At 37.8% G+C, this 14,059-nt stretch overlaps 1 protein-coding gene across 4 annotated transcripts in view; it reads left to right on the top strand.

Moving 5' to 3' along the window:
• The window catches only part of Rev3l (REV3 like, DNA directed polymerase zeta catalytic subunit), a 150,716-nt gene that overhangs the window by 30,148 nt on the left and 106,509 nt on the right, over positions 1-14,059 (top strand). The window lies entirely within an intron of this gene.

The raw sequence follows: 14,059 nt of genomic DNA, 5'->3' as shown, positions 1-14,059 counted from the left end.
TGTCTGGTTACTGCATGACAGAACAGTGTCGTAAGAGTCAGGTGTCAGAGGAAGGAAGGCCCACTAAGCAAAAAGATGGGCTCTTGTTACAAATTGCGGCATGCTGGGGGCTGAGTAAGGAGTTGTCCCTATATGTGATCAATGAGACTTCTCAGACTGAGTGGCTTCTTAGATCTCCGTGAGCAAAGCCCAGGAGACTGCTTTTTCACAGCAGCTAGGTCAGATGATGTACATTTAATTCTAGGCACTAGTCAGTAGATGCTTTTCAGTTAGTTCTGCATATCTCCAGAACTAAGCTCATTATTTCCTTGGGCTATTCTTGTTAGTAATTGGTTTGTCCATAAATAGTTTTAGATACAGGCTAAGGAAGGTTGCTGCCTTGAGATCCTCTTGATTATCAGACTCATGGTAATGAAAACAAACCTTTTCATATGGTCACACTTAAGTAATTTTTACAAGACTGTTGTGGAAAATCAGGGTCAGGTGAGTTTAAATAGGGAGTGCTGGACAAGCAATCTGGTCCCAGTGTTTGCCTCCACTTTGAGTTGCTGCTTTTCATGTTTTGAGTAGATTACTCATGAGCAGTGTGCGGCTATTCTCACCAAAGACCCCAGGGAACTCTGCAGATGTATTCTACTCACTCTCCACTGTCTGCCAACATCTAACAAGCTTGACCGGGGAATTACCATTTTCCATGTGACTTCCTTTCCTTTCTGAGGTACTGCTATCCCGCACAGCCAATGTCTAGTGTTTAAAAACTTGTTGGGGGGCTGGAGAGATGGCTCAGCAGTTAAGAGCACTGGCTGCTCTTGTACAGGACCTAAGGTCTATTCCCAGCACCCACATGGTGACTCACAAGTGCCATAACTGCAGTCCTGGGGTCCTCTGCAGGCATCAGGCATGCATGTGGTGCACAAGCAGCATACCTGCACATAGACATACAAAATTCGAAATAGAAGAGTTTATTTTCTAAAATTATGTATTTTTTCTTTTTTTCCTTCAATTATTTGAGACAGGGAAAATCCATTCCCTATTATTTCCTCTATACTAAAAGCCCTTTCCTCATTTAAAAAAAAAAAAAAAAAGACTCAGCTTAAATTATTGTCTTCTCCACAGTATTTCATATTCTATTTTCTAGTCAGAATTACTTGACTGTAAAGAACAGAAGCTATTTCAAAGAAAATTCTAGGGGCTGGAGAAATGGCTGGGTGGCTAAGGCCACTGACTGCTTTTGCAGAGGACTCAGTACCTCCTGCCAAGTGGCAATCTAGAACTCCACCCCTAGGGGGATCTGATGCCTCTGCCATCTGCGGACACCTGCACTCATGTGCACATACCCCCCCTCCCCCATTTAAAATGATGAATGTGAACTTTTAAAAGAGGAAACTCTAATTTCAAAGGGAGATTTCTATTACAATATGGAAAAACTCACAGATGTTCATTGCATTGTATAAACAGGGTACGATTTTTCTTTCATTCTCTTCTGTATATTGCTTTACAAAATCCTTCCTTTTTTTTTTTTTTTTTTTTTAAGGCAAGGTTTCTCTTTGTATTCCTGGCTGTCCTGGAACTCACTGTGTAGACCCAGATGGCCTCAGTCTCCACCCCACTAGGCCTCTGCCTTAGGAGTGCTGAGATTAAAGATGTACACCACCACCAGCAGCTCACAAAATTCTTTTCTTTTGACTTTGGCTCTCACTTGCCATGGTATTAGTGATAGCATTAACTGAATATGACTTTTCAGCCCTAGGTCTTTTTCAAATTAAAAACAATTTTTATTAGTATGAGTTACAGGCTAGCCAGCACTACATAGTGAGACCCTGTCTCAATAAAACAAAAATTAAATTAAATTTATTCATTTTGTGTGTGTGTGTGTGTGTGTGTGTGTGTGTGTGTGTGTGTGTGTGGTGTGTGCTGGGTACCCACATCCCATGGCACATGTGGAGGTCTGAGGATGACTTAAGAGGCCTCTTTTTCCTGTTGCTGCTTGCATACTCCAGGCTAAGTGGCTTCCAGACGGTTCTCCTGACTCTGCCTCCCATTTTACCATAGGAGTGCTGGGATTTAAGATGTGTACCATTGTATCCAGCCGTTTCCGTTTTTGACATGGGTCCTGGGGATTGAATGCGGGTGGTCCGGGTTGTGTGACATGCTTTTACCCATTGTGCCATCTGGCCAGTCCTTAGCTTTACTTAGAGTAAGTAGTCAGATTACTTAGTTCTGCAAATTGCCCCAGGGCGTCAGAAAATTAATATTACTTTTGAACAGATTTCAGTATTGACATAATGATATTTTATTATTTAAAGAAGTATTTTTAATTAAAAAACAATACTAGAGATTAGTATGAGGAATAATTTAGAAATTTTAATGTGAGTTTTTAACTTAATGATAAATAATGTTTATACTAAGGTAATATATATTTTATTTCAAATTCTTTGATATTGAAATAAAATATCTGTAAGCATTTACAGAACATGTATTTTGTATCAGGCATTAAGATACGATTCATACAAAGGCATTTATATATTAGACAGGAAGCCAGTCAATTCAGGACCCCAAGCATCCTGTGCACACACTCTGCTTCTGCATCATATCCCATCTCTACTTTTTGTTACTAAAGTTCTGTTGGATTGTCCTTCCTCCTGTTTATTACACTCTTATCTAGGGGTTTCCATGCTCCAGAAGGTATGAATTAGTTGTAAAAGACTAGCTCCTAAATCCTAAAATAATGGATTTTTCTTCTGTTGCAGAACAAGTTGGCCAGCTTCTGACATAGCATAAAATTAAAAAACAATATTTTTTTTTGCAGTGTTCAGACCTTCTTTAATTGGACCTTAGATTTGAATCAAAATTAATATGAAAAGGTCAGATTACTCCTCCAAAATCCTGAGTTTGTATTTGGAGTTCTTGCTTTCATTTCCTCGCTCTGTCTGTAGGAGAGTTTTGTCACTCAGTTTACTTCTGGCTAGTGGTACTAAGATTGCTTCTTTTCTGCGGAAGGGTTTCCTAGCATTTGCAAGTTGGGTTTGAAGTGTTTCATACAAGGGCACCTGGGTTAACTGATTATTCAGAACACATGTGGTATGCTGTTTGGCAAGAGGCTAGAGGCTGACTCTTGGAGCTGTCTATGTAACTCCTTGCAAATCATGAAGGGTTTTTGTAATTTTGTCAATAAATACAGTTTTCCCATTCAACATGTTAACACAATGAGTAATGGACTTTAAGTATGGTTGAAAATTATCACCCCCCCCATGTAAAAATTAAAAACAGAGGCTCAGACATTACTGTCATGGGTCTAAATGTACTTGAGAGTTGAGTGACCCATTCTCCTGTCTCCGTGGTTGTCTTTGATGGAAGTAAAGTTTCTGAGGTTTGCATAAAGTTACTTCTCCTTTAAGCCTCTGCTGCTGTGTAGAATTACAGTCGTTAACATTTCCTCATTCTTTAAAATGCTGTAGCCAGTGACCTTCACAGTAGGAGATTCTTAATTAGGAAGTGAGAGAATCTCAGGAAAAAATTCAAGTCCCTGTGATTTGGGAGCTTGCCACACAATGTACACTCCCCCGCAACACAATGCACCCCCTGCACAAAGATGATGGTAGGACAGTGCAATAAGTGATTCATAGATTCTGAGATAGTTCCAAAACATACAGCTAACAACTTTTTCTATGTCTAAATAACTCTACAGCTAAATTATAAAGTCAGCTCATGTTTAAAAAACAATTAGCAAAAGACTATAGACATTTCACTAAGGAATATTTTTGAATAACTAGTACACAAGTGTGGAAAAATACTTGATATAATCTTGTCATCATAGAAGTTCAGATTAAAGTCACTATGAGATATCACTATACAGCCATTAAATGACTAAAATTAAATAACCTAACACCAAACGGTGGTATGAATGTGGCGCCATGACTCTAGCTTTGATGCATTGCTGGTGAGAATGTAAAATGAGGCAAAACTTAAGAATGGACTTTGTCTTTAAACATTTGACCCACTGTTTGTCAAGTATTTACCGAAGATGAATAAAAACATATTAAAAAAAAAACCCTTAACACAAAGATGATGGAAATGTGTATAATATGATAGATGCACTTGTAAAAAAAATCAAGGTTCACTGAATTTAAAATTTATAGTTTTCACGCTATAGAAAGTTTTCTACACTCAGAAAAGTAAGCATTGAATTGTAATTTTTAAATAAATTTTCTCAATGGTGAAGATTAGTAATTCTGGGATTTGTGTCTGTCTGTCTGTCTGTCTGTCTCTCTCTCTCTCTCTCTGTGTGTGTGTGTGTGTGTGTGTGTGTGTGTGTGTGTGTGTGTGTGTGTTTCTAAGCTTGTGAAAATAAACCATATATTTAGAATAGCAGGAGCCAGGTTTGTGCTATTGGTCATATATAGAGGAACAGAAAACAGAATGTCTCTGTGGTATTGGGTTGAGATTGGGGTTATCATTTTGAGCTCATAGTTTCTCATAGAAGGATAGATAGAAATATATTATGTGTGTGAGAATATTCAGTATCCTATTTTTCCTTTGAGACAACATCTCATGTAGTAAGGCTGGCCTCAAACTTGCTATGTTGCCAAGGTGGGATTCTTGAATAGCTGACTCTCTTGCCTCTCTCCCTAGTGCTGGGATTACACCATTTTCAGATTCGGATTTATAAACATTATCCAGTTTACAAAAGTGGGGTATCTCTTGAGAAATCATTTATTCTGTATCTGGGGCAGACAAAGTATAAGGCAAACCTAGAGCATCTTATTCCCAGGAAGAGAAATTGAATTAGATATTTCAGTTTAGGCTTCAATTAGCTATATAAGGAAATATGAAATTGTGCCAAGTTTGGTGGCACACAGCAGCACTTGGGAGGCTGAGGCAAGATTGGCAGTTCAAGGCTGTTTGGACTGCATAGAAGTCCTGATTAGGAAGAGAGGGGCAGGGGAGGGAAGGGCAGGGAAGGGCAGGGAAGGGGAACTGCAATTCTTGTCTTCACAATAAAAAAGAAACTGAACCCCCAAATCAATTTTTTATTAAAATAAAACTGAAGCCAGGTGTAGTGGCTCACACCTTTAATCTCAACACTTGGGAGGCAGAAGCAGGCAGATCTCTATGAGTTCGAGGTCAGTTTGGTCTACATCGTGAGTTCCAGGACAGCCAGAGCTGCATAGTGAAACACTGTCTCAATACAAACAACAAGAAGAAAAACAATGTCACAAGGAAATCAATGCCCAAAGTGGAAGACAGGTGAACATCTTCCCAGCAGAAGTCATTAGAGCCAAGGCGTGGTAAGGAAATGAAATCTGAAATATAGTTGTTAGCTGAGGGTAAACATTTGTGTTCAAAATTGCTGGAGGCCAGCATTAGGAAACCTTCACTCTCCATGAGATGTTTCCTTCCAGGAGCCTTTTCAGGGTCTTACAGTGAAGATGGTGGTGTATGCGGGGCGGGTGTCTTTGAACTACGAAAGGGAAGCTGGAAATGAGAAACCATCCCGAGTCTAGTGATTTAGGGAAAGAGAAATCTAGTTGCAGACACCACTACATTCTTGTTTTATGGAAAAAGGGGAAAAAACTGAGAAGTGCTTATAAAATCCCAGTCTGTAGCACAGGTCTACTTAGCAACTGAAATCTAGTTATAAATTCAATAGTTTTGATAAATACATAATTCTAATGGCATATTCAAAATTAAGCGCTCTCATTAGAGACTTCAAAAAAAGGTATAGATATTAAACATATTCTAATAGCTTTGTTAAGCCTTAATTCATATGGTATATGACTCACCTAATATGTACAAGTTCATGGTCTCTGATACATTTAGAGTTGGGCAACTAACACCATAATTCTAGAGCATTTTCATCACTCAAAAATATCTCCTATACTCAGTAGCAGTTACTACTCATTTTTTAACAATCCCCTAAGCATGAGCAACCATTAATCTTTTTTTTTTTTTTTTTTGCCTCAGGAAAAAGTCTGTTCTGGACTTTTCTTATAAATGGAATCATAAAATATGTAGCTGGATTGTGTGTGTGTGTGCGTGTGTGTGCGCGCGCGCGCGCCTAGCTTTGAGGTTCATTCATATGGTATCATATATCAGCACTTCATTTTTTTTTAAATCAATGAGTAACATTTCTTTCAATGCGTATTTTGCGTTATGTTCTTTTTGTTAGTTCAGGGACAAGTGAAATTGTTTCTACCTTTTGACTATGATAATGTTGCTGTAGTTGCTCACATACATGTTTTTGTGTAGGTGTGCAGTGTATGAGATTCCCAGTTTCTCTCCGATGCCTTGTTTTCTAACTTGTATTTTAAAAGTCTTGGTGGGTAGTGAAGCAGTGTCCATTGTGGGTGTGGTTTGCACTTTACTGACTGTTGCTGGTACTGAGCCTTTCCTGTGCCTATTGTCTATTTATGACCCTTCCTGTTTATTTAGATCCACTGCTTATGATGCCATTCATCTCTTCATTCTTAAAAAAAAGAATTTGTTTTCAAGGAGTATAGATGTGCTCTGGCTCATTGTTAAGAGGGTGCAGTCTATTGCTGCTTGGCACCACAACCTATATACTTGGGATGAGGAAAACACGTGACAGGAGTATGGATTGGAGAACGCTACTTAGCTATGGCATCTAGGAAGCCTGGAGAAGAGGAGGAGCTGTAACCCATCCCCATGGAGGACATGCATCCAGTGACTTAAGTCCTTCCACTAGACTCCACTAGAATCCCTGAGGATTTCTGTCACCTTCCAGGAGTGCCATAGGCTGAAGACATCACCTCCACATGTGACATTTGGGGAGCATTCAAGATTTAAACTAGAAAACACATTTCAAAATAAGGTTGTCTCTTTTTATTACCGAGTTAATAAGAGTTTTTAATTCTACATAAAAATTATTTATTAGCTACAGGGTATGCATTTTCCCCTTCCCATTCTGTGGGCTTTTGAAAATTTCCTTGTCAAAATATAAATTTGAGTTCCTTTAGTATTCAGCTACCATACAGAATAGTTGAACAATTTGCTAAGTTTATTGATGATGTTAATTGCCCTTGGTCTTTTGTTTCTGAAAGAAATCTCATGTTTTTTAATTTTTAAAAACTTATTTGTATTGTTTTATGTGTATGAGTATTTTATGTGCATGTGTGACTATGTGTCACATGTGTGCCTAGTGCCTATGAGGATTCCTTGGAATTGGAGTTTCAGACAGTTGTGAACTGCCAGATGGATGCTGGGAATTGGACCTCAGGTCCTCTGGAAGAGCAGGGATACTCTTTACTCCATTGAGCCCCTGAAAACCAAGACATTTACAGAAACAATTTAACTAGATATGTCTTTCTTGATTTCTTATTACCATTGTTTAAAGCATCTAAGATGAATTTAAAATCATAATCAGAATGCTAATTTTACTTTGAATCTGATTATCTTTACATTGAAAACCCAAAAAAATTAATGTGCGTGATTATTCTGGCCAAAATATATGAACAAAATTTTTGTTTCACAAGCTAGAATTTTATTGTTGCCTAACGTTATCAAACACTAGTTATTTTAATGACATTTATTATGATGAAGTATACATTTTCTCAGATTCAGTCTTGAAACTGTTGTTAGCTATTTGTTTGTTTGTTTGTTTAAGAACAGCTGTTACAAAAAAGAAAATGGTATGTCTCAGTGTAGGGCTTTTGGCAGTATGTAAATTGAGTTTTATAGTTACTAAATTCAAGGTAATTACTGATTTTTTTGTATTACAATAATTTTAAATTAAATGAGCTTTCAGGTATTATTTCAACAACTTTGTGATATGTATTAACCATTAAAGAATACTTATACTATATATAATACTTTGCTCTTCTGTTGCAGTTTAATCTAGAAACAGGGTCCTTAATTCGCTTCATTCTAACTCCCATGCAAAAAGAGGGAGAATAAGGGCATTATGTTTTTATGGTTGGCATTTGAAAGAAATTATAAGGAGAAAAATGAGATAAGAATAAAACAGTTTTCTAACAGGTTCAGTGGCAAGTCCTCTTCCAAGCTGTCCAAGGCTTTTGGGCTCACAGGAAGGCATAGTGGCACCGGCATGGGACAGCTGGTCATGTGTGTTCCCCTATGGAAGCAGAGAGATGGCTGATCCTCAGGTCCCTCCCTCCTGCTGTCTACTGTGGGGGGGCCCAGCTTATGGTGCTGTTCACAGCTGGGTGGTCTTCTGGACTCAGTTAAAATGCACCTTCAAAGACATACGCAGAGGCTTGTCTCTTAGGTGATTCTAGACCCTGTCAAGTTGGCAGTCAAGATTAATCATTACAGCCACTGAGTGGAGTGTTACAGACTGAAATATAGTATGTCTTACACTACCATCTATCTCTGTATAGTTTATGTTTCCCATTTCATAGTTGATGTGCTTTGTCTTTCCCCTATTGTTGCCTTCTATGTTAGGTGTTTTTAGTATGTTCTTTTAGTTCTCTTACGTTGTTTTTGATGCGGTTTTTAAGGTTATTTTCTTTGTGGTAATTTTACTTCTCATCTTAAAGTGGTGGTATTTTATTAACCCTATGTAATTTACTGGACAGTTTTGCTCAACTGGATCCAGTTTCCCCTTTCTTGGTGCTGATGTCACCATACAGAGTCGTCTTTCTACCTCAGAACCCTCCATAGCACTTTATAATTATGGCTTTATGTTCTTTTCTCCTGAATGCCATAGCCTGAACAGGTATAGACAAAACTGTGTCTGTTGTCTGTTGTATTTGTCTATGCAGTCTTCTTTCTCCTTGCTCCTTAATTGTGTGCATTTCAGCCATTGCTGCCTGGAATAAAACGCCCTTTGGTGCTTCTGTTAGGACAGGTTGGCTCCTAACAGATTATCTCATTGTTTATCAAGGAATGTCTTAACCCCCCTTTCAACTGGTCATCTTTATGAAGGATAATTTTGCTAGAAACTGGATTCTTTGGTGATGGTTTTTTCTCTTTGAGAACTCTTGTCCCCACTACCTTTCAGACTCGATAGTTTCTAAATAAGCCATCTGTGAAGCTCACTGAAGCAGTGTTATATTTGATGACATTTTTCTTCTGCCACTTTAAAATGTCTTTGTCATTTGGCGGTTTGATTATGATCTGTTCAGATGTGGCTTTCTTTGAGTTTATGTTACATTAAACCTCCTAAGTTTTTTAATACTCATTTTTTATTAAAATTTGTTAGTCATTGTTTCTTCAAATATTCTCCCTGCTTCTCTTTTCTATCCCTTCTTTCTGAGGCTCACACTGTGTTTGCAAATGGCATGTTTGCTTGATGGTATCCCAAAGTTCTCTGAAACTGAATTTTTTAAATTCATTTTTATTTCTCATATTTGAGAATTTAAATTGATCTATTTTCAAGTTCACTTTAAAAAAAAAAAAACAGTTCAATGGCAAGACAGCAGTGATGCTCAATATTTGAACAGTCTTCCTGGAGATAGACTTTGGTCTCCATGCTAAGGGTCTAGTATAAGGGGACCTCCACTCCTCTTGCATGCCAATCATTAGTGCTTCTGACTGGCCAGCTGTAAAGTGAGTTTCCCATGACCTACTGTCCTCAGGCCTCATTAGTTTGCTAGAGCAACTGACAGTTTATCTACTGTACAGAATATTGTGAGGGTACAGGGGAATACACAGATTCAGGAGATAAGCAGGGAGAGGGGCAGGTGGAGTTTCACCTGTCTTATGGCATGTTTCCCTTCAGGAACTTCGGTTGCTGTGTGGTCACATGGGCCTGCTCGCTGTCACTCCACCTTCAGCCCCTTTGTCCTCCCTGAAGCTAGGGGTGGGACTGAAAGTTCCAGCCTCCCTGATTGTGCTTGACTTCTTTGGCAACTAGCTTCTGCTTGGGGAACCCCCAGGGACTAGTTACCTCATTAATACAGAAAACACAAAAGAATGGCTAGGTGTGTGGTTTGGGAGTAAAGCACTGGCCTAGCATGTGCCAGATCCAGGGGTTTCATCAACAGCATTGTGCAGTGAACAGAAACAAAGACACATCACTTTACGGATACAGGATTTTAAGAGCTATGTGCCAAGAACCAGGGACATAGAAAAGATGTGTATTTTTCCTTGTATCACAAAATCTTTCTTAGGTAATTTCAGTTATTTTTCTTTTCAAATCCAAAGTTTCTATTTAGTTCATTTTCATAGTTCCTATGTTTTCACTGATATACATATCAAAATATGTGCTGTAAAATTATTCCATTTTTATTATAGATAATACCTTAATACAATTTCTGGAGACAAGGAAATAAATGTTTCCTTAGATCTACATGTCATCTAGAAATAGCCAGTACCCTAAAACTCTAAGAATTTAAGATAATTTATTAGATTAAAATACTTATTTTTGTTAATTTTACAAGAAAGTACTTAAAAGAATGCTGTATGTGTACCATCCTTTAGTGTGGTGTAGTGGCGGTTCTGTACTGAAGGCAAGGCTCTTTACCAGGCTGCAGCTCTGAAGCATCAGTTATCTGAGTGTAGACTTCTCAGAGAAGCTTCTGATTTTAGACTGCTTTCTCTCAGCTGAGCCTAACCCTGACTTCTAGGTTGAAATAGAATAGTTTATAGAATTGTTTAGCTCTGCTAAGACTGCAGATGTGGGGTCCCACACACTTACATGAGGTAGTGCTGTTGTAAGGCAACTGATGTGGTCCATACCTTGTCAAGAGGAGCAATGCTATTATGGAATCCCAGATTTTATAGTAAAAACTGCTGCTATAAAGCAGTTGGTTTGCATACTCACTTTTGTACAAGTCTCTAACTTTTGAGTTTCTTGTTTTGTTTCTCCTCATTTTCTCTTCTGTGATACCCATTCCATATTAGAACTGTTAGTATTATGCCAAGGAGTTCCTATGTAGTTGTTTGGTATGTGTGAGGCACCACATCCCTAAGGACCAGAGAAAGGTAGATCTGTGTTGATACAGTCAACATGGCTGTGAATGGGACTTCAGAATGGGAAATTAAATAAACTGGAATTCTTATCAAATCATATGACCATTTCTTCCTATATCACAGTCGATGTTTTCATGGATTTTCTTTTCTTCAGATATGTTTGGGCTTCTACTTCATTCTTTTGTTCCTGAACAATTATTCTATTTTGTTGGACATTCTTTCATTTTATACGTATTTAGTAAACATTGCATGTGTTTTGTGCTTGAGTCCTGAAAATACTTCAAACATAAACAGTTCCTATGAAGGCCCAAAGAATTTGTCATCAAATGAGTCAAGGAAACAACAATTTTAAACAAAACAAGAACTGAGAAGTTGAAAGATTAAGGAAGCCAACATTAACTTTTTTTTAGAAATTGAGTGTTTATCTGGGCAGTGGTGGTGCACATCTTTAATTCCAGCACTTGGGAATCAGAGGCAGGAGGATATTTGTAAGTTCGAGGCCAGCCTGGTCTACTGAGCGAGATCCAGGAAAGGCGCAAAGCTACACAGAGAAACCCTGTCTCGAAAAACAAAAAAAAAAACCAAAAAACAAAAAACAAAAAAAAGAAAGAAAGAAAAGAAATTGAGTGTTTAAATTAATGTTGAATAAAAAGATGATTGGTTTCAGGGTTTGTCAATCGGCTTTTAAATCTAACTTCAGTTACTAAAATGTTATATGCCTTAGACCAGCAGTTCTCAACCTGTGGGTCTCGAGCTTTTGCGGTCACATCAGATATCTTGTATATCATGTATTTGCATTATGATTCATAACAGTAGCAAAATTACAGTTATGAGGTAGCAATGAAATAACTTTATGGTTGTGGGTCACCACAACATGAGAACTGTATTAAAGGGTCGCAGCGTCAGGAACATTGAGAACTTAGACCATGTGATCCTTGGCAAAGTTGTTTCTAAGTTTTAGGAAGAAATAGGTGTACATTTAGCATGGTGCCTTCTATATTGTTTCTACCTTTTTCCTAAATCATATATTCCGAGATTTTTGTAATTCCAAAGTTTCTGAATACAAAAATAATTTCTGACTTTTACTAAGCAGAAAATGTGAAAAGTGGTATACAGTTGTTTTTAAAGATACTTCATTAACAGAAATAAAAATTTGTAATGTTCTCTTGAGCATTTTAACTAAAATTCCATTAAGATACTTGGTTCATAAAAAGACACTACAGTTACTTGTGGCATGTTACTAGTGATTCTATAAATCACTGGTCTTGAATTTATTTGTCAGCTTACAGGAAACATTTCTATGTCTCCACATCCTTCAGCCTCTAGTTTAGCATATTTACTGTTAACTCAGTTGTGGTTTATATGTGCCAGTGTAGTTTTTCAGACTTCCATTCATGAGATATTTAGAAAGCATGTAAGCAGGTCATCAATAGATTGATATCTTTTCTTAAGATCCACTCATCATTATAACCAATTTTCTTTATTTGAAGAATTTTAAACTATAATTTTAGAAAATAATTTTATTTAGAAATGAATTTACTACATAATTTGCTTTTAATTTAAAATATTTTTTTATTCCTTTGAAATTAAGTTTCATAACTTCTGGTACAAATAGAAACTCAATTTCCAATGCACTGACAACACTTTTTCTAAGTTTTCAAAAATAGGATGGCTAGTAGTTCAAATCAGAATATTGCAGCCCACAGCTTGTAGATGGGTGACAGAGGACTTGTTTCACACACTTGAAATCCTAGTTAATCAAAGTTCGGCCCCAGCACCGAAGTAATAATCAGAATATTGTGGCCTACGAATTCTAGATCTTATCTGTTGTGGAACCGACCTTTCTAGTATTGCTGTACTTTATATAATCACTCCTAAATGTGTTGTTTCTGTTTGTAGCAATCCGTTAAAAATCAGACGGGTGGATGTGGTGGTATACACCGTTACTCCCAGCGCTCTGGAGGCAGAGACAGGTTGGGTCTGTGAGTTCCAGGACATTCAGGGTTACATAAAGAGACCCTGTCTCCAGGGTGGGAGGCGGGGAGACCAGCATTATTTATAATAAAATGTCCACAGTATTTTCTGTGTGTTTTCTATAAATTTCAGCCCGAAATAGGAAATAATGATCAATAAAATAGCCGCTTCTACCAAAAGAAAAGGCCAGGTGATCAGCGTGAGGGAAGGGAATGGGTAGAAAGAAGCTTGGAGAGTTTTCTGACAGAAATAGCTTAGTGGTAGTGATTGGCAGCAAGAGAAATACGGATGTGTTCTTCCATCAGTGCTGTTCTCTGTTTGAATCAGACAAATGGCATGCGCCCAAGATGAGCGAAGGCCAGTGCTCTGAGGATAGGACCACTCCATGGCCCTGCCAGACTCAAGGAATTGATGGTGCCTCTGCCTTGTGTTTCTGCTGTTATTTAACCTCGTCATGGATTTTGGTTTTGTGGCAGTTTTTTTTTTTTTCTTCTTTCCCTTCTTTTGAGTCTGACTAGTATTTCTTTTCAAAAAGAGACTTAGTTTTTATTTATGTGTATGCATGAGAGCACACATGAATTTATGTGCACCACATGTGTGCAGGAGCTCATGGAGGTCACAAGAGGGAGGTCCTGGGAACTAAACCCAGATCCTGCAAGAGCAGTGAATACTGAGCCATTTCTCCAGCCCCTCACGTCTTTCTTTATCTTGGCTGTGCCCAGGTAACGTGCTGCTGAGTCAGTACTGCTTTTGCATCTGGAAACTGTGCAGTCTTGTAGGTTTCTCACTTTTGGGTCCCCCACCCCCATCACATTGTATTTCTCTGTAAAACCATTCCATCAAATAGGAATTTTAAATATGCAGAAGTCCATTTCTATTACATACAATTGATCCATAAATTGTTTTGTTTTGTTTTCTTCCTAACAGCAAAATTTCATCCTTACTTCTCTTTCTAGTCCCAATAGCAAAATTTCATACACTGGAACTTAGTGTTCTCTCCTAGAGCTGTCTCTGTCTTAGGGAAAGTTCTCAGGTAAAAACATTAATGCATAGATGTAGTCATTTATTTTAGTAAGTGTTGAGTGATTTTTTTTGTAAGCTTTATAACACTATGATTCAATGAGATAACATAAAACTAGTCAGATTGTAATAATAAAGTAGCTACATATCTTTTCACTAAAACTATGCAGCA

Source organism: Onychomys torridus, chromosome 19 (genome assembly GCF_903995425.1).
Source record: "Onychomys torridus chromosome 19, mOncTor1.1, whole genome shotgun sequence".
NCBI classification, from domain to species: domain Eukaryota; kingdom Metazoa; phylum Chordata; class Mammalia; order Rodentia; family Cricetidae; genus Onychomys; species Onychomys torridus.
Note: the sequence above shows the minus strand (reverse complement) of the source record. Positions and strands in the feature narration are given on the sequence as shown.